This window comes from Strix uralensis, chromosome 29 (assembly GCF_047716275.1).
Source record: "Strix uralensis isolate ZFMK-TIS-50842 chromosome 29, bStrUra1, whole genome shotgun sequence".
Lineage (NCBI taxonomy): Eukaryota > Metazoa > Chordata > Aves > Strigiformes > Strigidae > Strix > Strix uralensis.
Window position 1 is genome coordinate 828139 of NC_134000.1, and position 24279 is coordinate 852417.

Here is a 24279-nt window from a genome sequence, read left to right on the forward strand (position 1 = left end):
CTCTGTGCCTGGGAAGCAGAAGTGTTCACATTGCTTCGCAGAATCGCTTTTGTGCAGAAAACAGTAACACTTGTTCAGAACGAAAGAAAGCACAGAGCCCCAGATTTGTTGTTGTCCTGGAGAGCTTGCAGAGCACTGGGGAAAGGCAGGCAGAGAATTCCCTGCTAGCACCTTCTCTGTGCCTGGAAGCTGAAGTGTTCACATTGCTTGGCAGAATCGCTTTTGTGCAGAAAACAGTAACACTTGTTCAGAACGAAAGAAAGCATTGAGCCCCAGATTTTATGTTGTCCTGGAGAGCTTGCAGAGCACTGGGGAAAGGCAGGCAGAGAATTCCCTGCTAGCACCTTCTCTGTGCCTGTTCACATTGCTTGGCAGAATCGCTTTTGTGCAGAAAACAGTAACACTTGTTCAGAACGAAAGAAAGCACAGAGCCCCAGATTTTATGTTGTCCTGGAGAGCTTGCAGAGCACTGGGGAAAGGCAGGCAGAGAATTCCCTGCTAGCACCTTCTCTGTGCCTGGGAAGCAGAACTGTTCACATTGCTTGGCAGAATCGCTTTTGTGCAGAAAACAGTAACACTTGTTCAGAACGAAAGAAAGCACAGAGCCCCAGATTTTATGTTGTCCTGGAGAGCTTGCAGAGCACTGGGGAAAGGCAGGCAGAGAATTCCCTGCTAGCACCTTCTCTGTGCCTGTTCACATTGCTTGGCAGAATCGCTTTTGTGCAGAAAACAGTAACACTTGTTCAGAACGAAAGAAAGCACAGAGCCCCAGATTTTATGTTGTCCTGGAGAGCTTGCAGAGCACTGGGGAAAGGCAGGCAGAGAATTCCCTGCTAGCACCTTCTCTGTGCCTGGGAAGCAGAAGTGTTCACATTGCTTGGCAGAATCGCTTTTGTGCAGAAAACAGTAACACTTGTTCAGAACGAAAGAAAGCACAGAGCCCCAGATTTGTTGTTGTCCTGGAGAGCTTGCAGAGCACTGGGGAAAGGCAGGCAGAGAATTCCCTGCTAGCACCTTCTCTGTGCCTGGGAAGCAGAAGTGTTCACATTGCTTGGCAGAATCGCTTTTGTGCAGAAAACACTAACACTTGTTCAGAACGAAAGAAAGCACAGAGCCCCAGATTTGTTGTTGTCCTGGAGAGCTTGCAGAGCACTGGGGAAAGGCAGGCAGAGAATTCCCTGCTAGCACCTTCTCTGTGCCTGGGAAGCAGAAGTGTTCACATTGCTTCGCAGAATCGCTTTTGTGCAGAAAACAGTAACACTTGTTCAGAACGAAAGAAAGCACAGAGCCCCAGATTTTATGTTGTCCTGGAGAGCTTGCAGAGCACTGGGGAAAGGCAGGCAGAGAATTCCCTGCTAGCACCTTCTCTGTGCCTGGGAAGCACAAGTGTTCACATTGCTTCGCAGAATCGCTTTTGTGCAGAAAACAGTAACACTTGTTCAGAACGAAAGAAAGCACAGAGCCCCAGATTTTATGTTGTCCTGGAGAGCTTGCAGAGCACTGGGGAAAGGCAGGCAGAGAATTCCCTGCTAGCACCTTCTCTGTGCCTGGGAAGCAGAAGTGTTCACATTGCTTCGCAGAATCGCTTTTGTGCAGAAAACAGTAACACTTGTTCAGAACGAAAGAAAGCACAGAGCCCCAGATTTTATGTTGTCCTGGAGAGCTTGCAGAGCACTGGGGAAAGGCAGGCAGAGAATTCCCTGCTAGCACCTTCTCTGTGCCTGGGAAGCAGAAGTGTTCACATTGCTTCGCAGAATCGCTTTTGTGCAGAAAACAGTAACACTTGTTCAAAATGAAAGAAAGCACAGAGCCCCAGATTTTATGTTGTCCTGGAGAGCTTGCAGAGCACTGGGGAAAGGCAGGCAGAGAATTCCCTGCTAGCACCTTCTCTGTGCCTGGGAAGCAGAAGTGTTCACATTGCTTGGCAGAATCGCTTTTGTGCAGAAAACAGTAACACTTGTTCAGAACGAAAGAAAGCACAGAGCCCCAGATTTGTTGTTGTCCTGGAGAGCTTGCAGAGCACTGGGGAAAGGCAGGCACAGAATTCCCTGCTAGCACCTTCTCTGTGCCTGGGAAGCAGAAGTGTTCACATTGCTTCGCAGAATCGCTTTTGTGCAGAAAACAGTAACACTTGTTCAGAACGAAAGAAAGCACAGAGCCCCAGATTTTATATTGTCCTGGAGAGCTTGCAGAGCACTGGGGAAAGGCAGGCAGAGAATTCCCTGCTAGCACCTTCTCTGTGCCTGGAAGCTGAAGTGTTCACATTGCTTGGCAGAATCGCTTTTGTGCAGAAAACAGTAACACTTGTTCAGAACGAAAGAAAGCACAGAGCCCCAGATTTTATGTGGTCCTGGAGAGCTTGCAGAGCACTGGGGAAAGGCAGGCAGAGAATTCCCTGCTAGCACCTTCTCTGTGCCTGTTCACATTGCTTGGCAGAATCGCTTTTGTGCAGAAAACAGTAACACTTGTTCAGAACGAAAGAAAGCACAGAGCCCCAGATTTTATGTTGTCCTGGAGAGCTTGCAGAGCACTGGGGAAAGGCAGGCAGAGAATTCCCTGCTAGCACCTTCTCTGTGCCTGTTCACATTGCTTGGCAGAATCGCTTTTGTGCAGAAAACAGTAACACTTGTTCAGAACGAAAGAAAGCACAGAGCCCCAGATTTTATGTTGTCCTGGAGAGCTTGCAGAGCACTGGGGAAAGGCAGGCAGAGAATTCCCTGCTAGCACCTTCTCTGTGCCTGGGAAGCAGAAGTGTTCACATTGCTTGGCAGAATCGCTTTTGTGCAGAAAACAGTAACACTTGTTCAGAACGAAAGAAAGCACAGAGCCCCAGATTTGTTGTTGTCCTGGAGAGCTTGCAGACCACTGGGGAAAGGCAGGCAGAGAATTCCCTGCTAGCACCTTCTCTGTGCCTGGGAAGCACAAGTGTTCACATTGCTTCGCAGAATCGCTTTTGTGCAGAAAACAGTAACACTTGTTCAGAACGAAAGAAAGCACAGAGCCCCAGATTTTATGTTGTCCTGGAGAGCTTGCAGAGCACTGGGGAAAGGCAGGCAGAGAATTCCCTGCTAGCACCTTCTCTGTGCCTGGGAAGCAGAAGTGTTCACATTGCTTCGCAGAATCGCTTTTGTGCAGAAAACAGTAACACTTGTTCAGAACGAAAGAAAGCACAGAGCCCCAGATTTTATGTGGTCCTGGAGAGCTTGCAGAGCACTGGGGAAAGGCAGGCAGAGAATTCCCTGCTAGCACCTTCTCTGTGCCTGGAAGCTGAAGTGTTCACATTGCTTGGCAGAATCGCTTTTGTGCAGAAAACACTAACACTTGTTCAGAACGAAAGAAAGCATAGAGCCCCAGATTTTATGTTGTCCTGGAGAGCTTGCAGAGCACTGGGGAAAGGCAGGCAGAGAATTCCCTGCTAGCACCTTCTCTGTGCCTGTTCACATTGCTTGGCAGAATCGCTTTTGTGCAGAAAACAGTAACACTTGTTCAGAACGAAAGAAAGCACAGAGCCCCAGATTTTATGTTGTCCTGGAGAGCTTGCAGAGCACTGGGGAAAGGCAGGCAGAGAATTCCCTGCTAGCACCTTCTCTGTGCCTGGGAAGCAGAAGTGTTCACATTGCTTGGCAGAATCGCTTTTGTGCAGAAAACAGTAAAAATTGTTCAGAACGAAAGAAAGCACAGAGCCCCAGATTTTATGTTGTCCTGGAGAGCTTGCGGAGCACTGGGGAAAGGCAGGCAGAGAATTCCCTGCTAGCACCTTCTCTGTGCCTGGGAAGCACAAGTGTTCACATTGCTTCGCAGAATCGCTTTTGTGCAGAAAACAGTAACACTTGTTCAGAACGAAAGAAAGCACAGAGCCCCAGATTTGTTGTTGTCCTGGAGAGCTTGCAGAGCACTGGGGAAAGGCAGGCAGAGAATTCCCTGCTAGCACCTTCTCTGTGCCTGGGAAGCAGAAGTGTTCACATTGCTTCGCAGAATCGCTTTTGTGCAGAAAACAGTAACACTTGTTCAGAACGAAAGAAAGCACAGAGCCCCAGATTTTATGTGGTCCTGGAGAGCTTGCAGAGCACTGGGGAAAGGCAGGCAGAGAATTCCCTGCTAGCACCTTCTCTGTGCCTGGGAAGCAGAAGTGTTCACATTGCTTCGCAGAATCGCTTTTGTGCAGAAAACAGTAACACTTGTTCAGAACGAAAGAAAGCACAGAGCCCCAGATTTTATGTTGTCCTGGAGAGCTTGCAGAGCACTGGGGAAAGGCAGGCAGAGAATTCCCTGCTAGCACCTTCTCTGTGCCTGGGAAGCAGAAGTGTTCACATTGCTTGGCAGAATCGCTTTTGTGCAGAAAACAGTAACACTTGTTCAGAACGAAAGAAAGCACAGAGCCCCAGATTTTATGTTGTCCTGGAGAGCTTGCAGAGCACTGGGGAAAGGCAGGCAGAGAATTCCCTGCTAGCACCTTCTCTGTGCCTGGGAAGCAGAAGTGTTCACATTGCTTCGCAGAATCGCTTTTGTGCAGAAAACAGTAACACTTGTTCAGAACGAAAGAAAGCACAGAGCCCCAGATTTTATGTTGTCCTGGAGAGCTTGCAGAGCACTGGGGAAAGGCAGGCAGAGAATTCCCTGCTAGCACCTTCTCTGTGCCTGGGAAGCACAAGTGTTCACATTGCTTCGCAGAATCGCTTTTGTGCAGAAAACAGTAACACTTGTTCAGAACGAAAGAAAGCACAGAGCCCCAGATTTTATGTTGTCCTGGAGAGCTTGCAGAGCACTGGGGAAAGGCAGGCACAGAATTCCCTGCTAGCACCTTCTCTGTGCCTGGGAAGCAGAAGTGTTCACATTGCTTGGCAGAATCGCTTTTGTGCAGAAAACAGTAACACTTGTTCAAAATGAAAGAAAGCACAGAGCCCCAGATTTGTTGTTGTCCTGGAGAGCTTGCAGAGCACTGGGGAAAGGCAGGCAGAGAATTCCCTGCTAGCACCTTCTCTGTGCCTGGGAAGCAGAAGTGTTCACATTGCTTCGCAGAATCGCTTTTGTGCAGAAAACAGTAACACTTGTTCAGAACGAAAGAAAGCACAGAGCCCCAGATTTTATGTTGTCCTGGAGAGCTTGCAGAGCACTGGGGAAAGGCAGACAGAGAATTCCCTGCTAGCACCTTCTCTGTGCCTGGGAAGCAGAAGTGTTCACATTGCTTCGCAGAATCGCTTTTGTGCAGAAAACAGTAACACTTGTTCAGAACGAAAGAAAGCACAGAGCCCCAGATTTGTTGTTGTCCTGGAGAGCTTGCAGACCACTGGGGAAAGGCAGGCAGAGAATTCCCTGCTAGCACCTTCTCTGTGCCTGGGAAGCAGAAGTGTTCACATTGCTTCGCAGAATCGCTTTTGTGCAGAAAACAGTAACACTTGTTCAGAACGAAAGAAAGCACAGAGCCCCAGATTTGTTGTTGTCCTGGAGAGCTTGCAGAGCACTGGGGAAAGGCAGGCAGAGAATTCCCTGCTAGCACCTTCTCTGTGCCTGGAAGCTGAAGTGTTCACATTGCTTGGCAGAATCGCTTTTGTGCAGAAAACAGTAACACTTGTTCAGAACGAAAGAAAGCATTGAGCCCCAGATTTTATGTTGTCCTGGAGAGCTTGCAGAGCACTGGGGAAAGGCAGGCAGAGAATTCCCTGCTAGCACCTTCTCTGTGCCTGTTCACATTGCTTGGCAGAATCGCTTTTGTGCAGAAAACAGTAACACTTGTTCAGAACGAAAGAAAGCACAGAGCCCCAGATTTTATGTTGTCCTGGAGAGCTTGCGGAGCACTGGGGAAAGGCAGGCAGAGAATTCCCTGCTAGCACCTTCTCTGTGCCTGGGAAGCAGAACTGTTCACATTGCTTGGCAGAATCGCTTTTGTGCAGAAAACAGTAACACTTGTTCAGAACGAAAGAAAGCACAGAGCCCCAGATTTTATGTTGTCCTGGAGAGCTTGCAGAGCACTGGGGAAAGGCAGGCAGAGAATTCCCTGCTAGCACCTTCTCTGTGCCTGTTCACATTGCTTGGCAGAATCGCTTTTGTGCAGAAAACAGTAACACTTGTTCAGAACGAAAGAAAGCACAGAGCCCCAGATTTTATGTTGTCCTGGAGAGCTTGCAGAGCACTGGGGAAAGGCAGGCAGAGAATTCCCTGCTAGCACCTTCTCTGTGCCTGGGAAGCAGAAGTGTTCACATTGCTTGGCAGAATCGCTTTTGTGCAGAAAACAGTAACACTTGTTCAGAACGAAAGAAAGCACAGAGCCCCAGATTTGTTGTTGTCCTGGAGAGCTTGCAGAGCACTGGGGAAAGGCAGGCAGAGAATTCCCTGCTAGCACCTTCTCTGTGCCTGGGAAGCAGAAGTGTTCACATTGCTTGGCAGAATCGCTTTTGTGCAGAAAACACTAACACTTGTTCAGAACGAAAGAAAGCACAGAGCCCCAGATTTGTTGTTGTCCTGGAGAGCTTGCAGAGCACTGGGGAAAGGCAGGCAGAGAATTCCCTGCTAGCACCTTCTCTGTGCCTGGGAAGCAGAAGTGTTCACATTGCTTCGCAGAATCGCTTTTGTGCAGAAAACAGTAACACTTGTTCAGAACGAAAGAAAGCACAGAGCCCCAGATTTTATGTTGTCCTGGAGAGCTTGCAGAGCACTGGGGAAAGGCAGGCAGAGAATTCCCTGCTAGCACCTTCTCTGTGCCTGGGAAGCACAAGTGTTCACATTGCTTCGCAGAATCGCTTTTGTGCAGAAAACAGTAACACTTGTTCAGAACGAAAGAAAGCACAGAGCCCCAGATTTTATGTTGTCCTGGAGAGCTTGCAGAGCACTGGGGAAAGGCAGGCAGAGAATTCCCTGCTAGCACCTTCTCTGTGCCTGGGAAGCAGAAGTGTTCACATTGCTTGGCAGAATCGCTTTTGTGCAGAAAACAGTAACACTTGTTCAGAACGAAAGAAAGCACAGAGCCCCAGATTTTATGTTGTCCTGGAGAGCTTGCAGAGCACTGGGGAAAGGCAGGCAGAGAATTCCCTGCTAGCACCTTCTCTGTGCCTGGGAAGCAGAAGTGTTCACATTGCTTGGCAGAATCGCTTTTGTGCAGAAAACAGTAACACTTGTTCAGAACGAAAGAAAGCACAGAGCCCCAGATTTGTTGTTGTCCTGGAGAGCTTGCAGAGCACTGGGGAAAGGCAGGCAGAGAATTCCCTGCTAGCACCTTCTCTGTGCCTGGGAAGCAGAAGTGTTCACATTGCTTCGCAGAATCGCTTTTGTGCAGAAAACAGTAACACTTGTTCAGAACGAAAGAAAGCACAGAGCCCCAGATTTTATATTGTCCTGGAGAGCTTGCAGAGCACTGGGGAAAGGCAGGCAGAGAATTCCCTGCTAGCACCTTCTCTGTGCCTGGAAGCTGAAGTGTTCACATTGCTTGGCAGAATCGCTTTTGTGCAGAAAACAGTAACACTTGTTCAGAACGAAAGAAAGCATAGAGCCCCAGATTTTATGTTGTCCTGGAGAGCTTGCAGAGCACTGGGGAAAGGCAGGCAGAGAATTCCCTGCTAGCACCTTCTCTGTGCCTGTTCACATTGCTTGGCAGAATCGCTTTTGTGCAGAAAACAGTAACACTTGTTCAGAACGAAAGAAAGCACAGAGCCCCAGATTTTATGTTGTCCTGGAGAGCTTGCAGAGCACTGGGGAAAGGCAGGCAGAGAATTCCCTGCTAGCACCTTCTCTGTGCCTGTTCACATTGCTTGGCAGAATCGCTTTTGTGCAGAAAACAGTAACACTTGTTCAGAACGAAAGAAAGCACAGAGCCCCAGATTTTATGTTGTCCTGGAGAGCTTGCAGAGCACTGGGGAAAGGCAGGCAGAGAATTCCCTGCTAGCACCTTCTCTGTGCCTGGGAAGCAGAAGTGTTCACATTGCTTGGCAGAATCGCTTTTGTGCAGAAAACAGTAAAAATTGTTCAGAACGAAAGAAAGCACAGAGCCCCAGATTTTATGTTGTCCTGGAGAGCTTGCGGAGCACTGGGGAAAGGCAGGCAGAGAATTCCCTGCTAGCACCTTCTCTGTGCCTGGGAAGCACAAGTGTTCACATTGCTTCGCAGAATCGCTTTTGTGCAGAAAACAGTAACACTTGTTCAGAACGAAAGAAAGCACAGAGCCCCAGATTTGTTGTTGTCCTGGAGAGCTTGCAGAGCACTGGGGAAAGGCAGGCAGAGAATTCCCTGCTAGCACCTTCTCTGTGCCTGGGAAGCAGAAGTGTTCACATTGCTTCGCAGAATCGCTTTTGTGCAGAAAACACTAACACTTGTTCAGAACGAAAGAAAGCACAGAGCCCCAGATTTTATGTTGTCCTGGAGAGCTTGCAGAGCACTGGGGAAAGGCAGGCAGAGAATTCCCTGCTAGCACCTTCTCTGTGCCTGGGAAGCAGAAGTGTTCACATTGCTTCGCAGAATCGCTTTTGTGCAGAAAACAGTAACACTTGTTCAGAACGAAAGAAAGCACAGAGCCCCAGATTTTATGTTGTCCTGGAGAGCTTGCAGAGCACTGGGGAAAGGCAGGCAGAGAATTCCCTGCTAGCACCTTCTCTGTGCCTGGGAAGCACAAGTGTTCACATTGCTTCGCAGAATCGCTTTTGTGCAGAAAACAGTAACACTTGTTCAGAACGAAAGAAAGCACAGAGCCCCAGATTTGATGTTGTCCTGGAGAGCTTGCAGAGCACTGGGGAAAGGCAGGCAGAGAATTCCCTGCTAGCACCTTCTCTGTGCCTGGGAAGCAGAAGTGTTCACATTGCTTGGCAGAATCGCTTTTGTGCAGAAAACAGTAACACTTGTTCAGAACGAAAGAAAGCACAGAGCCCCAGATTTTATGTTGTCCTGGAGAGCTTGCAGAGCACTGGGGAAAGGCAGGCAGAGAATTCCCTGCTAGCACCTTCTCTGTGCCTGGGAAGCAGAAGTGTTCACATTGCTTGGCAGAATCGCTTTTGTGCAGAAAACAGTAACACTTGTTCAGAACGAAAGAAAGCACAGAGCCCCAGATTTGTTGTTGTCCTGGAGAGCTTGCAGAGCACTGGGGAAAGGCAGGCAGAGAATTCCCTGCTAGCACCTTCTCTGTGCCTGGGAAGCAGAAGTGTTCACATTGCTTCGCAGAATCGCTTTTGTGCAGAAAACAGTAACACTTGTTCAGAACGAAAGAAAGCACAGAGCCCCAGATTTGTTGTTGTCCTGGAGAGCTTGCAGAGCACTGGGGAAAGGCAGGCAGAGAATTCCCTGCTAGCACCTTCTCTGTGCCTGGAAGCTGAAGTGTTCACATTGCTTGGCAGAATCGCTTTTGTGCAGAAAACAGTAACACTTGTTCAGAACGAAAGAAAGCATAGAGCCCCAGATTTTATGTTGTCCTGGAGAGCTTGCAGAGCACTGGGGAAAGGCAGGCAGAGAATTCCCTGCTAGCACCTTCTCTGTGCCTGTTCACATTGCTTGGCAGAATCGCTTTTGTGCAGAAAACAGTAACACTTGTTCAGAACGAAAGAAAGCACAGAGCCCCAGATTTTATGTTGTCCTGGAGAGCTTGCAGAGCACTGGGGAAAGGCAGGCAGAGAATTCCCTGCTAGCACCTTCTCTGTGCCTGTTCACATTGCTTGGCAGAATCGCTTTTGTGCAGAAAACAGTAACACTTGTTCAGAACGAAAGAAAGCACAGAGCCCCAGATTTTATGTTGTCCTGGAGAGCTTGCAGAGCACTGGGGAAAGGCAGGCAGAGAATTCCCTGCTAGCACCTTCTCTGTGCCTGGGAAGCAGAAGTGTTCACATTGCTTGGCAGAATCGCTTTTGTGCAGAAAACAGTAAAAATTGTTCAGAACGAAAGAAAGCACAGAGCCCCAGATTTTATGTTGTCCTGGAGAGCTTGCGGAGCACTGGGGAAAGGCAGGCAGAGAATTCCCTGCTAGCACCTTCTCTGTGCCTGGGAAGCACAAGTGTTCACATTGCTTCGCAGAATCGCTTTTGTGCAGAAAACAGTAACACTTGTTCAGAACGAAAGAAAGCACAGAGCCCCAGATTTTATGTTGTCCTGGAGAGCTTGCAGAGCACTGGGGAAAGGCAGGCAGAGAATTCCCTGCTAGCACCTTCTCTGTGCCTGGGAAGCAGAAGTGTTCACATTGCTTCGCAGAATCGCTTTTGTGCAGAAAACAGTAACACTTGTTCAGAACGAAAGAAAGCACAGAGCCCCAGATTTTATGTTGTCCTGGAGAGCTTGCAGAGCACTGGGGAAAGGCAGGCAGAGAATTCCCTGCTAGCACCTTCTCTGTGCCTGGAAGCTGAAGTGTTCACATTGCTTGGCAGAATCGCTTTTGTGCAGAAAACAGTAACACTTGTTCAGAACGAAAGAAAGCATAGAGCCCCAGATTTTATGTTGTCCTGGAGAGCTTGCAGAGCACTGGGGAAAGGCAGGCAGAGAATTCCCTGCTAGCACCTTCTCTGTGCCTGTTCACATTGCTTGGCAGAATCGCTTTTGTGCAGAAAACAGTAACACTTGTTCAGAACGAAAGAAAGCACAGAGCCCCAGATTTTATGTTGTCCTGGAGAGCTTGCAGAGCACTGGGGAAAGGCAGGCAGAGAATTCCCTGCTAGCACCTTCTCTGTGCCTGGGAAGCACAAGTGTTCACATTGCTTCGCAGAATCGCTTTTGTGCAGAAAACAGTAACACTTGTTCAGAACGAAAGAAAGCACAGAGACCCAGATTTTATGTTGTCCTGGAGAGCTTGCGGAGCACTGGGGAAAGGCAGGCAGAGAATTCCCTGCTAGCACCTTCTCTGTGCCTGGGAAGCACAAGTGTTCACATTGCTTCGCAGAATCGCTTTTGTGCAGAAAACAGTAACACTTGTTCAGAACGAAAGAAAGCACAGAGACCCAGATTTTATGTTGTCCTAGAGAGCTTGCAGAGCACTGGGGAAAGGCAGGCAGAGAATTCCCTGCTAGCACCTTCTCTGTGCCTGGGAAGCAGAAGTGTTCACATTGCTTCGCAGAATCGCTTTTGTGCAGAAAACAGTAACACTTGTTCAGAACGAAAGAAAGCACAGAGCCCCAGATTTTATGTGGTCCTGGAGAGCTTGCAGAGCACTGGGGAAAGGCAGGCAGAGAATTCCCTGCTAGCACCTTCTCTGTGCCTGGGAAGCAGAAGTGTTCACATTGCTTCGCAGAATCGCTTTTGTGCAGAAAACAGTAACACTTGTTCAGAACGAAAGAAAGCACAGAGCCCCAGATTTGTTGTTGTCCTGGAGAGCTTGCAGAGCACTGGGGAAAGGCAGGCAGAGAATTCCCTGCTAGCACCTTCTCTGTGCCTGGGAAGCAGAAGTGTTCACATTGCTTGGCAGAATCGCTTTTGTGCAGAAAACAGTAACACTTGTTCAGAACGAAAGAAAGCACAGAGCCCCAGATTTTATGTTGTCCTGGAGAGCTTGCAGAGCACTGGGGAAAGGCAGGCAGAGAATTCCCTGCTAGCACCTTCTCTGTGCCTGGGAAGCACAAGTGTTCACATTGCTTCGCAGAATCGCTTTTGTGCAGAAAACAGTAACACTTGTTCAAAATGAAAGAAAGCACAGAGCCCCAGATTTGTTGTTGTCCTGGAGAGCTTGCAGAGCACTGGGGAAAGGCAGGCAGAGAATTCCCTGCTAGCACCTTCTCTGTGCCTGGGAAGCAGAAGTGTTCACATTGCTTGGCAGAATCGCTTTTGTGCAGAAAACAGTAACACTTGTTCAGAACGAAAGAAAGCACAGAGCCCCAGATTTTATGTTGTCCTGGAGAGCTTGCAGAGCACTGGGGAAAGGCAGGCACAGAATTCCCTGCTAGCACCTTCTCTGTGCCTGGGAAGCAGAAGTGTTCACATTGCTTGGCAGAATCGCTTTTGTGCAGAAAACAGTAACACTTGTTCAGAACGAAAGAAAGCACAGAGCCCCAGATTTTATGTTGTCCTGGAGAGCTTGCAGAGCACTGGGGAAAGGCAGGCAGAGAATTCCCTGCTAGCACCTTCTCTGTGCCTGGGAAGCAGAAGTGTTCACATTGCTTCGCAGAATCGCTTTTGTGCAGAAAACAGTAACACTTGTTCAGAACGAAAGAAAGCACAGAGCCCCAGATTTTATGTTGTCCTGGAGAGCTTGCAGAGCACTGGGGAAAGGCAGGCAGAGAATTCCCTGCTAGCACCTTCTCTGTGCCTGGGAAGCAGAAGTGTTCACATTGCTTCGCAGAATCGCTTTTGTGCAGAAAACAGTAACACTTGTTCAGAACGAAAGAAAGCACAGAGCCCCAGATTTGTTGTTGTCCTGGAGAGCTTGCAGAGCACTGGGGAAAGGCAGGCAGAGAATTCCCTGCTAGCACCTTCTCTGTGCCTGGGAAGCAGAAGTGTTCACATTGCTTCGCAGAATCGCTTTTGTGCAGAAAACAGTAACACTTGTTCAGAACGAAAGAAAGCACAGAGCCCCAGATTTTATATTGTCCTGGAGAGCTTGCAGAGCACTGGGGAAAGGCAGGCAGAGAATTCCCTGCTAGCACCTTCTCTGTGCCTGTTCACATTGCTTGGCAGAATCGCTTTTGTGCAGAAAACAGTAACACTTGTTCAGAACGAAAGAAAGCACAGAGCCCCAGATTTTATGTTGTCCTGGAGAGCTTGCAGAGCACTGGGGAAAGGCAGGCAGAGAATTCCCTGCTAGCACCTTCTCTGTGCCTGGGAAGCAGAAGTGTTCACATTGCTTGGCAGAATCGCTTTTGTGCAGAAAACACTAACACTTGTTCAGAACGAAAGAAAGCACAGAGCCCCAGATTTTATGTTGTCCTGGAGAGCTTGCGGAGCACTGGGGAAAGGCAGGCAGAGAATTCCCTGCTAGCACCTTCTCTGTGCCTGGGAAGCAGAAGTGTTCACATTGCTTCGCAGAATCGCTTTTGTGCAGAAAACAGTAACACTTGTTCAGAACGAAAGAAAGCACAGAGCCCCAGATTTTATGTTGTCCTGGAGAGCTTGCGGAGCACTGGGGAAAGGCAGGCAGAGAATTCCCTGCTAGCACCTTCTCTGTGCCTGGAAGCTGAAGTGTTCACATTGCTTGGCAGAATCGCTTTTGTGCAGAAAACAGTAACACTTGTTCAGAACGAAAGAAAGCACAGAGCCCCAGATTTTATGTTGTCCTGGAGAGCTTGCAGAGCACTGGGGAAAGGCAGGCAGAGAATTCCCTGCTAGCACCTTCTCTGTGCCTGTTCACATTGCTTGGCAGAATCGCTTTTGTGCAGAAAACAGTAACACTTGTTCAGAACGAAAGAAAGCACAGAGCCCCAGATTTTATGTTGTCCTGGAGAGCTTGCGGAGCACTGGGGAAAGGCAGGCAGAGAATTCCCTGCTAGCACCTTCTCTGTGCCTGGAAGCTGAAGTGTTCACATTGCTTGGCAGAATCGCTTTTGTGCAGAAAACAGTAACACTTGTTCAGAACGAAAGAAAGCACAGAGCCCCAGATTTTATGTTGTCCTGGAGAGCTTGCAGAGCACTGGGGAAAGGCAGGCAGAGAATTCCCTGCTAGCACCTTCTCTGTGCCTGGGAAGCAGAAGTGTTCACATTGCTTGGCAGAATCGCTTTTGTGCAGAAAACACTAACACTTGTTCAGAACGAAAGAAAGCACAGAGCCCCAGATTTTATGTTGTCCTGGAGAGCTTGCAGAGCACTGGGGAAAGGCAGGCACAGAATTCCCTGCTAGCACCTTCTCTGTGCCTGGGAAGCAGAAGTGTTCACATTGCTTCGCAGAATCGCTTTTGTGCAGAAAACAGTAACACTTGTTCAGAACGAAAGAAAGCACAGAGCCCCAGATTTTATATTGTCCTGGAGAGCTTGCAGAGCACTGGGGAAAGGCAGGCAGAGAATTCCCTGCTAGCACCTTCTCTGTGCCTGGAAGCTGAAGTGTTCACATTGCTTGGCAGAATCGCTTTTGTGCAGAAAACAGTAACACTTGTTCAGAACGAAAGAAAGCATAGAGCCCCAGATTTTATGTTGTCCCGGAGAGCTTGCAGAGCACTGGGGAAAGGCAGGCAGAGAATTCCCTGCTAGCACCTTCTCTGTGCCTGTTCACATTGCTTGGCAGAATCGCTTTTGTGCAGAAAACAGTAACACTTGTTCAGAACGAAAGAAAGCACAGAGCCCCAGATTTGTTGTTGTCCTGGAGAGCTTGCAGAGCACTGGGGAAAGGCAGGCAGAGAATTCCCTGCTAGCACCTTCTCTGTGCCTGGGAAGCAGAAGTGTTCACATTGCTTGGCAGAATCGCTTTTGTGCAGAAAACAGTAACACTTGTTCAGAACGAAAGAAAGCACAGAGCCCCAGATTTGTTGTTGTCCTGGAGAGCTTGCAGAGCACTGGGGAAAGGCAGGCACAGAATTCCCTGCTAGCACCTTCTCTGTGCCTGGGAAGCAGAAGTGTTCACATTGCTTCGCAGAATCGCTTTTGTGCAGAAAACAGTAACACTTGTTCAGAACGAAAGAAAGCACAGAGCCCCAGATTTTATATTGTCCTGGAGAGCTTGCAGAGCACTGGGGAAAGGCAGGCAGAGAATTCCCTGCTAGCACCTTCTCTGTGCCTGGAAGCTGAAGTGTTCACATTGCTTGGCAGAATCGCTTTTGTGCAGAAAACAGTAACACTTGTTCAGAACGAAAGAAAGCATAGAGCCCCAGATTTTATGTTGTCCCGGAGAGCTTGCAGAGCACTGGGGAAAGGCAGGCAGAGAATTCCCTGCTAGCACCTTCTCTGTGCCTGTTCACATTGCTTGGCAGAATCGCTTTTGTGCAGAAAACAGTAACACTTGTTCAGAACGAAAGAAAGCACAGAGCCCCAGATTTTATGTTGTCCTGGAGAGCTTGCAGAGCACTGGGGAAAGGCAGGCAGAGAATTCCCTGCTAGCACCTTCTCTGTGCCTGTTCACATTGCTTGGCAGAATCGCTTTTGTGCAGAAAACAGTAACACTTGTTCAGAACGAAAGAAAGCACAGAGCCCCAGATTTTATGTTGTCCTGGAGAGCTTGCAGACCACTGGGGAAAGGCAGGCAGAGAATTCCCTGCTAGCACCTTCTCTGTGCCTGGGAAGCAGAAGTGTTCACATTGCTTGGCAGAATCGCTTTTGTGCAGAAAACAGTAAAAATTGTTCAGAACGAAAGAAAGCACAGAGCCCCAGATTTTATGTTGTCCTGGAGAGCTTGCGGAGCACTGGGGAAAGGCAGGCAGAGAATTCCCTGCTAGCACCTTCTCTGTGCCTGGGAAGCACAAGTGTTCACATTGCTTCGCAGAATCGCTTTTGTGCAGAAAACAGTAACACTTGTTCAGAACGAAAGAAAGCACAGAGACCCAGATTTTATGTTGTCCTGGAGAGCTTGCAGAGCACTGGGGAAAGGCAGGCAGAGAATTCCCTGCTAGCACCTTCTCTGTGCCTGGGAAGCAGAAGTGTTCACATTGCTTCGCAGAATCGCTTTTGTGCAGAAAACAGTAACACTTGTTCAGAACGAAAGAAAGCACAGAGCCCCAGATTTTATGTTGTCCTGGAGAGCTTGCAGAGCACTGGGGAAAGGCAGGCAGAGAATTCCCTGCTAGCACCTTCTCTGTGCCTGGAAGCTGAAGTGTTCACATTGCTTGGCAGAATCGCTTTTGTGCAGAAAACAGTAACACTTGTTCAGAACGAAAGAAAGCATAGAGCCCCAGATTTTATGTTGTCCTGGAGAGCTTGCAGAGCACTGGGGAAAGGCAGGCAGAGAATTCCCTGCTAGCACCTTCTCTGTGCCTGTTCACATTGCTTGGCAGAATCGCTTTTGTGCAGAAAACAGTAACACTTGTTCAGAACGAAAGAAAGCACAGAGCCCCAGATTTTATGTTGTCCTGGAGAGCTTGCAGAGCACTGGGGAAAGGCAGGCAGAGAATTCCCTGCTAGCACCTTCTCTGTGCCTGTTCACATTGCTTGGCAGAATCGCTTTTGTGCAGAAAACAGTAACACTTGTTCAGAACGAAAGAAAGCACAGAGCCCCAGATTTGTTGTTGTCCTGGAGAGCTTGCAGAGCACTGGGGAAAGGCAGGCAGAGAATTCCCTGCTAGCACCTTCTCTGTGCCTGGGAAGCAGAAGTGTTCACATTGCTTGGCAGAATCGCTTTTGTGCAGAAAACAGTAAAAATTGTTCAGAACGAAAGAAAGCACAGAGCCCCAGATTTTATGTTGTCCTGGAGAGCTTGCGGAGCACTGGGGAAAGGCAGGCAGAGAATTCCCTGCTAGCACCTTCTCTGTGCCTGGGAAGCACAAGTGTTCACATTGCTTCGCAGAATCGCTTTTGTGCAGAAAACAGTAACACTTGTTCAGAACGAAAGAAAGCACAGAGACCCAGATTTTATGTTGTCCTAGAGAGCTTGCAGAGCACTGGGGAAAGGCAGGCAGAGAATTCCCTGCTAGCACCTTCTCTGTGCCTGGGAAGCAGAACTGTTCACATTGCTTCGCAGAATCGCTTTTGTGCAGAAAACAGTAACACTTGTTCAGAACGAAAGAAAGCACAGAGCCCCAGATTTTATGTGGTCCTGGAGAGCTTGCAGAGCACTGGGGAAAGGCAGGCAGAGAATTCCCTGCTAGCACCTTCTCTGTGCCTGGGAAGCAGAAGTGTTCACATTGCTTCGCAGAATCGCTTTTGTGCAGAAAACAGTAACACTTGTTCAGAACGAAAGAAAGCACAGAGCCCCAGATTTTATGTTGTCCTGGAGAGCTTGCAGAGCACTGGGGAAAGGCAGGCAGAGAATTCCCTGCTAGCACCTTCTCTGTGCCTGGGAAGCAGAAGTGTTCACATTGCTTGGCAGAATCGCTTTTGTGCAGAAAACAGTAACACTTGTTCAGAACGAAAGAAAGCACAGAGCCCCAGATTTGTTGTTGTCCTGGAGAGCTTGCAGACCACTGGGGAAAGGCAGGCAGAGAATTCCCTGCTAGCACCTTCTCTGTGCCTGGGAAGCAGAAGTGTTCACATTGCTTGGCAGAATCGCTTTTGTGCAGAAAACAGTAACACTTGTTCAGAACGAAAGAAAGCACAGAGCCCCAGATTTTATGTTGTCCTGGAGAGCTTGCAGAGCACTGGGGAAAGGCAGGCAGAGAATTCCCTGCTAGCACCTTCTCTGTGCCTGGGAAGCAGAAGTGTTCACATTGCTTCGCAGAATCGCTTTTGTGCAGAAAACAGTAACACTTGTTCAAAATGAAAGAAAGCACAGAGCCCCAGATTTGTTGTTGTCCTGGAGAGCTTGCAGAGCACTGGGGAAAGGCAGGCAGAGAATTCCCTGCTAGCACCTTCTCTGTGCCTGGGAAGCAGAAGTGTTCACATTGCTTGGCAGAATCGCTTTTGTGCAGAAAACAGTAACACTTGTTCAGAACGAAAGAAAGCACAGAGCCCCAGATTTTATGTTGTCCTGGAGAGCTTGCAGAGCACTGGGGAAAGGCAGGCACAGAATTCCCTGCTAGCACCTTCTCTGTGCCTGGGAAGCAGAAGTGTTCACATTGCTTGGCAGAATCGCTTTTGTGCAGAAAACAGTAACACTTGTTCAAAATGAAAGAAAGCACAGAGCCCCAGATTTGTTGTTGTCCTGGAGAGCTTGCAGAGCACTGGGGAAAGGCAGGCAGAGAATTCCCTGCTAGCACCTTCTCTGTGCCTGGGAAGCAGAAGTGTTCACATTGCTTCGCAGAATCGCTTTTGTGCAGAAAACAGTAACACTTGTTCAGAACGAAAGAAAGCACAGAGCCCCAGATTTTATGTTGTCCTGGAGAGCTTGCAGAGCACTGGGGAAAGGCAGGCAGAGAATTCCCTGCTAGCACCTTCTCTGTGCCTGGGAAGCAGAAGTGTTCACATTGCTTCGCAGAATCGCTTTTGTGCAGAAAACAGTAACACTTGTTCAGAACGAAAGAAAGCACAGAGCCCCAGATTTGTTGTTGTCCTGGAGAGCTTGCAGAGCACTGGGGAAAGGCAGGCAGAGAATTCCCTGCTAGCACCTTCTCTGTGCCTGGGAAGCAGAAGTGTTCACATTGCTTCGCAGAATCGCTTTTGTGCAGAAAACAGTAACACTTGTTCAGAACGAAAGAAAGCACAGAGCCCCAGATTTTATATTGTCCTGGAGAGCTTGCAGAGCACTGGGGAAAGGCAGGCAGAGAATTCCCTGCTAGCACCTTCTCTGTGCCTGTTCACATTGCTTGGCAGAATCGCTTTTGTGCAGAAAACAGTAACACTTGTTCAGAACGAAAGAAAGCACAGAGCCCCAGATTTTATGTTGTCCTGGAGAGCTTGCAGAGCACTGGGGAAAGGCAGGCAGAGAATTCCCTGCTAGCACCTTCTCTGTGCCTGGGAAGCAGAAGTGTTCACATTGCTTGGCAGAATCGCTTTTGTGCAGAAAACACTAACACTTGTTCAGAACGAAAGAAAGCACAGAGCCCCAGATTTTATGTTGTCCTGGAGAGCTTGCGGAGCACTGGGGAAAGGCAGGCAGAGAATTCCCTGCTAGCACCTTCTCTGTGCCTGGGAAGCAGAAGTGTTCACATTGCTTCGCAGAATCGCTTTTGTGCAGAAAACAGTAACACTTGTTCAGAACGAAAGAAAGCACAGAGCCCCAGATTTTATGTTGTCCTGGAGAGCTTGCGGAGCACTGGGGAAAGGCAGGCAGAGAATTCCCTGCTAGCACCTTCTCTGTGCCTGGAAGCTGAAGTGTTCACATTGCTTCGCAGAATCGCTTTTGTGCAGAAAACAGTAACACTTGTTCAGAACGAAAGAAAGCACAGAGCCCCAGATTTTATGTTGTCCTGGAGAGCTTGCAGAGCACTGGGGAAAGGCAGGCAGAGAATTCCCTGCTAGCACCTTCTCTGTGCCTGTTCACATTGCTTGGCAGAATCGCTTTTGTGCAGAAAACAGTAACACTTGTTCAGAACGAAAGAAAGCACAGAGCCCCAGATTTTATGTTGTCCTGGAGAGCTTGCGGAGCACTGGGGAAAGGCAGGCAGAGAATTCCCTGCTAGCACCTTCTCTGTGCCTGGAAGCTGAAGTGTTCACATTGCTTGGCAGAATCGCTTTTGTGCAGAAAACAGTAACACTTGTTCAGAACGAAAGAAAGCACAGAGCCCCAGATTTTATGTTGTCCTGGAGAGCTTGCAGAGCACTGGGGAAAGGCAGGCAGAGAATTCCCTGCTAGCACCTTCTCTGTGCCTGGGAAGCAGAAGTGTTCACATTGCTTGGCAGAATCGCTATTGTGCAGAAAACACTAACACTTGTTCAGAACGAAAGAAAGCACAGAGCCCCAGATTTTATGTTGTCCTGGAGAGCTTGCAGAGCACTGGGGAAAGGCAGGCAGAGAATTCCCTGCTAGCACCTTCTCTGTGCCTGGGAAGCAGAAGTGTTCACATTGCTTGGCAGAATCGCTTTTGTGCAGAAAACAGTAACACTTGTTCAGAACGAAAGAAAGCACAGAGCCCCAGATTTTATGTTGTCCTGGAGAGCTTGCAGAGAACTGGGGAAAGGCAGGCAGAGAATTCCCTGCTAGCACCTTCTCTGTGCCTGTTCACATTGCTTGGCAGAATCGCTTTTGTGCAGAAAACAGTAACACTTGTTCAGAACGAAAGAAAGCACAGAGCCCCAGATTTGTTGTTGTCCTGGAGAGCTTGCAGAGCACTGGGGAAAGGCAGGCACAGAATTCCCTGCTAGCACCTTCTCTGTGCCTGGGAAGCAGAAGTGTTCACATTGCTTCGCAGAATCGCTTTTGTGCAGAAAACAGTAACACTTGTTCAGAACGAAAGAAAGCACAGAGCCCCAGATTTGTTGTTGTCCTGGAGAGCTTGCAGAGCACTGGGGAAAGGCAGGCAGAGAATTCCCTGCTAGCACCTTCTCTGTGCCTGGGAAGCAGAAGTGTTCACATTGCTTCGCAGAATCGCTTTTGTGCAGAAAACAGTAACACTTGTTCAGAACGAAAGAAAGCACAGAGCCCCAGATTTGTTGTTGTCCTGGAGAGCTTGCAGAGCACTGGGGAAAGGCAGGCAGAGAATTCCCTGCTAGCACCTTCTCTGTGCCTGGGAAGCAGAAGTGTTCACATTGCTTGGCAGAATCGCTTTTGTGCAGAAAACAGTAACACTTGTTCAGAACGAAAGAAAGCACAGAGCCCCAGATTTTATGTTGTCCTGGAGAGCTTGCAGACCACTGGGGAAAGGCAGGCAGAGAATTCCCTGCTAGCACCTTCTCTGTGCCTGGGAAGCAGAAGTGTTCACATTGCTTCGCAGAATCGCTTTTGTGCAGAAAACAGTAACACTTGTTCAAAATGAAAGAAAGCACAGAGCCCCAGATTTGTTGTTGTCCTGGAGAGCTTGCAGAGCACTGGGGAAAGGCAGACAGAGAATTCCCTGCTAGCACCTTCTCTGTGCCTGGGAAGCAGAAGTGTTCACATTGCTTCGCAGAATCGCTTTTGTGCAGAAAACAGTAACACTTGTTCAGAACGAAAGAAAGCACAGAGCCCCAGATTTTATATTGTCCTGGAGAGCTTGCAGAGCACTGGGGAAAGGCAGGCAGAGAATTCCCTGCTAGCACCTTCTCTGTGCCTGTTCACATTGCTTGGCAGAATCGCTTTTGTGCAGAAAACAGTAACACTTGTTCAGAACGAAAGAAAGCACAGAGCCCCAGATTTTATGTTGTCCTGGAGAGCTTGCGGAGCACTGGGGAAAGGCAGGCAGAGAATTCCCTGCTAGCACCTTCTCTGTGCCTGGAAGCTGAAGTGTTCACATTGCTTGGCAGAATCGCTTTTGTGCAGAAAACAGTAACACTTGTTCAGAACGAAAGAAAGCACAGAGCCCCAGATTTTATGTTGTCCTGGAGAGCTTGCAGAGCACTGGGGAAAGGCAGGCAGAGAATTCCCTGCTAGCACCTTCTCTGTGCCTGTTCACATTGCTTGGCAGAATCGCTTTTGTGCAGAAAACAGTAACACTTGTTCAGAACGAAAGAAAGCACAGAGCCCCAGATTTTATGTTGTCCTGGAGAGCTTGCGGAGCACTGGGGAAAGGCAGGCAGAGAATTCCCTGCTAGCACCTTCTCTGTGCCTGGAAGCTGAAGTGTTCACATTGCTTGGCAGAATCGCTTTTGTGCAGAAAACAGTAACACTTGTTCAGAACGAAAGAAAGCACAGAGCCCCAGATTTTATGTTGTCCTGGAGAGCTTGCAGAGCACTGGGGAAAGGCAGACAGAGAATTCCCTGCTAGCACCTTCTCTGTGCCTGGGAAGCAGAAGTGTTCACATTGCTTGGCAGAATCGCTTTTGTGCAGAAAACAGTAACACTTGTTCAGAACGAAAGAAAGCACAGAGCCCCAGATTTTATGTTGTCCTGGAGAGCTTGCAGAGCACTGGGGAAAGGCAGGCAGAGAATTCCCTGCTAGCACCTTCTCTGTGCCTGGGAAGCAGAAGTGTTCACATTGCTTCGCAGAATTGCTTTTGTGCAGAAAACAGTAACACTTGTTCAAAATGAAAGAAAGCACAGAGCCCCAGATTTGTTGTTGTCCTGGAGAGCTTGCAGAGCACTGGGGAAAGGCAGGCAGAGAATTCCCTGCTAGCACCTTCTCTGTGCCTGGGAAGCAGAAGTGTTCACATTGCTTGGCAGAATCGCTTTTGTGCAGAAAACAGTAACACTTGTTCAGAACGAAAGAAAGCACAGAGCCCCAGATTTTATGTTGTCCTGGAGAGCTTGCAGAGCACTGGGGAAAGGCAGGCACAGAATTCCCTGCTAGCACCTTCTCTGTGCCTGGGAAGCAGAAGTGCTCACATTGCTTGGCAGAATCGCTTTTGTGCAGAAAACAGTAACACTTGTTCAGAACGAAAGAAAGCACAGAGCCCCAGATTTTATGTTGTCCTGGAGAGCTTGCAGAGCACTGGGGAAAGGCAGGCAGAGAATTCCCTGCTAGCACCTTCTCTGTGCCTGGAAGCTGAAGTGTTCACATTGCTTGGCAGAATCGCTTTTGTGCAGAAAACAGTAACACTTGTTCAGAACGAAAGAAAGCATAGAGCCCCAGATTTTATGTTGTCCCGGAGAGCTTGCAGAGCACTGGGGAAAGGCAGGCAGAGAATTCCCTGCTAGCACCTTCTCTGTGCCTGTTCACATTGCTTGGCAGAATCGCTTTTGTGCAGAAAACAGTAACACTTGTTCAGAACGAAAGAAAGCACAGAGCCCCAGATTTGTTGTTGTCCTGGAGAGCTTGCAGAGCACTGGGGAAAGGCAGGCAGAGAATTCCCTGCTAGCACCTTCTCTGTGCCTGGGAAGCAGAAGTGTTCACATTGCTTGGCAGAATCGCTTTTGTGCAGAAAACAGTAACACTTGTTCAGAACGAAAGAAAGCACAGAGCCCCAGATTTGTTGTTGTCCTGGAGAGCTTGCAGAGCACTGGGGAAAGGCAGGCACAGAATTCCCTGCTAGCACCTTCTCTGTGCCTGGGAAGCAGAAGTGTTCACATTGCTTCGCAGAATCGCTTTTGTGCAGAAAACAGTAACACTTGTTCAGAACGAAAGAAAGCACAGAGCCCCAGATTTTATATTGTCCTGGAGAGCTTGCAGAGCACTGGGGAAAGGCAGGCAGAGAATTCCCTGCTAGCACCTTCTCTGTGCCTGGAAGCTGAAGTGTTCACATTGCTTGGCAGAATCGCTTTTGTGCAGAAAACAGTAACACTTGTTCAGAACGAAAGAAAGCATAGAGCCCCAGATTTTATGTTGTCCCGGAGAGCTTGCAGAGCACTGGGGAAAGGCAGGCAGAGAATTCCCTGCTAGCACCTTCTCTGTGCCTGTTCACATTGCTTGGCAGAATCGCTTTTGTGCAGAAAACAGTAACACTTGTTCAGAACGAAAGAAAGCACAGAGCCCCAGATTTTATGTTGTCCTGGAGAGCTTGCAGAGCACTGGGGAAAGGCAGGCAGAGAATTCCCTGCTAGCACCTTCTCTGTGCCTGTTCACATTGCTTGGCAGAATCGCTTTTGTGCAGAAAACAGTAACACTTGTTCAGAACGAAAGAAAGCACAGAGCCCCAGATTTTATGTTGTCCTGGAGAGCTTGCAGACCACTGGGGAAAGGCAGGCAGAGAATTCCCTGCTAGCACCTTCTCTGTGCCTGGGAAGCAGAAGTGTTCACATTGCTTGGCAGAATCGCTTTTGTGCAGAAAACAGTAAAAATTGTTCAGAACGAAAGAAAGCACAGAGCCCCAGATTTTATGTTGTCCTGGAGAGCTTGCGGAGCACTGGGGAAAGGCAGGCAGAGAATTCCCTGCTAGCACCTTCTCTGTGCCTGGGAAGCACAAGTGTTCACATTGCTTCGCAGAATCGCTTTTGTGCAGAAAACAGTAACACTTGTTCAGAACGAAAGAAAGCACAGAGACCCAGATTTTATGTTGTCCTGGAGAGCTTGCAGAGCACTGGGGAAAGGCAGGCAGAGAATTCCCTGCTAGCACCTTCTCTGTGCCTGGGAAGCAGAAGTGTTCACATTGCTTCGCAGAATCGCTTTTGTGCAGAAAACAGTAACACTTGTTCAGAACGAAAGAAAGCACAGAGCCCCAGATTTTATGTTGTCCTGGAGAGCTTGCAGAGCACTGGGGAAAGGCAGGCAGAGAATTCCCTGCTAGCACCTTCTCTGTGCCTGGAAGCTGAAGTGTTCACATTGCTTGGCAGAATCGCTTTTGTGCAGAAAACAGTAACACTTGTTCAGAACGAAAGAAAGCATAGAGCCCCAGATTTTATGTTGTCCTGGAGAGCTTGCAGAGCACTGGGGAAAGGCAGGCAGAGAATTCCCTGCTAGCACCTTCTCTGTGCCTGTTCACATTGCTTGGCAGAATCGCTTTTGTGCAGAAAACAGTAACACTTGTTCAGAACGAAAGAAAGCACAGAGCCCCAGATTTTATGTTGTCCTGGAGAGCTTGCAGAGCACTGGGGAAAGGCAGGCAGAGAATTCCCTGCTAGCACCTTCTCTGTGCCTGTTCACATTGCTTGGCAGAATCGCTTTTGTGCAGAAAACAGTAACACTTGTTCAGAACGAAAGAAAGCACAGAGCCCCAGATTTGTTGTTGTCCTGGAGAGCTTGCAGAGCACTGGGGAAAGGCAGGCAGAGAATTCCCTGCTAGCACCTTCTCTGTGCCTGGGAAGCAGAAGTGTTCACATTGCTTGGCAGAATCGCTTTTGTGCAGAAAACAGTAAAAATTGTTCAGAACGAAAGAAAGCACAGAGCCCCAGATTTTATGTTGTCCTGGAGAGCTTGCGGAGCACTGGGG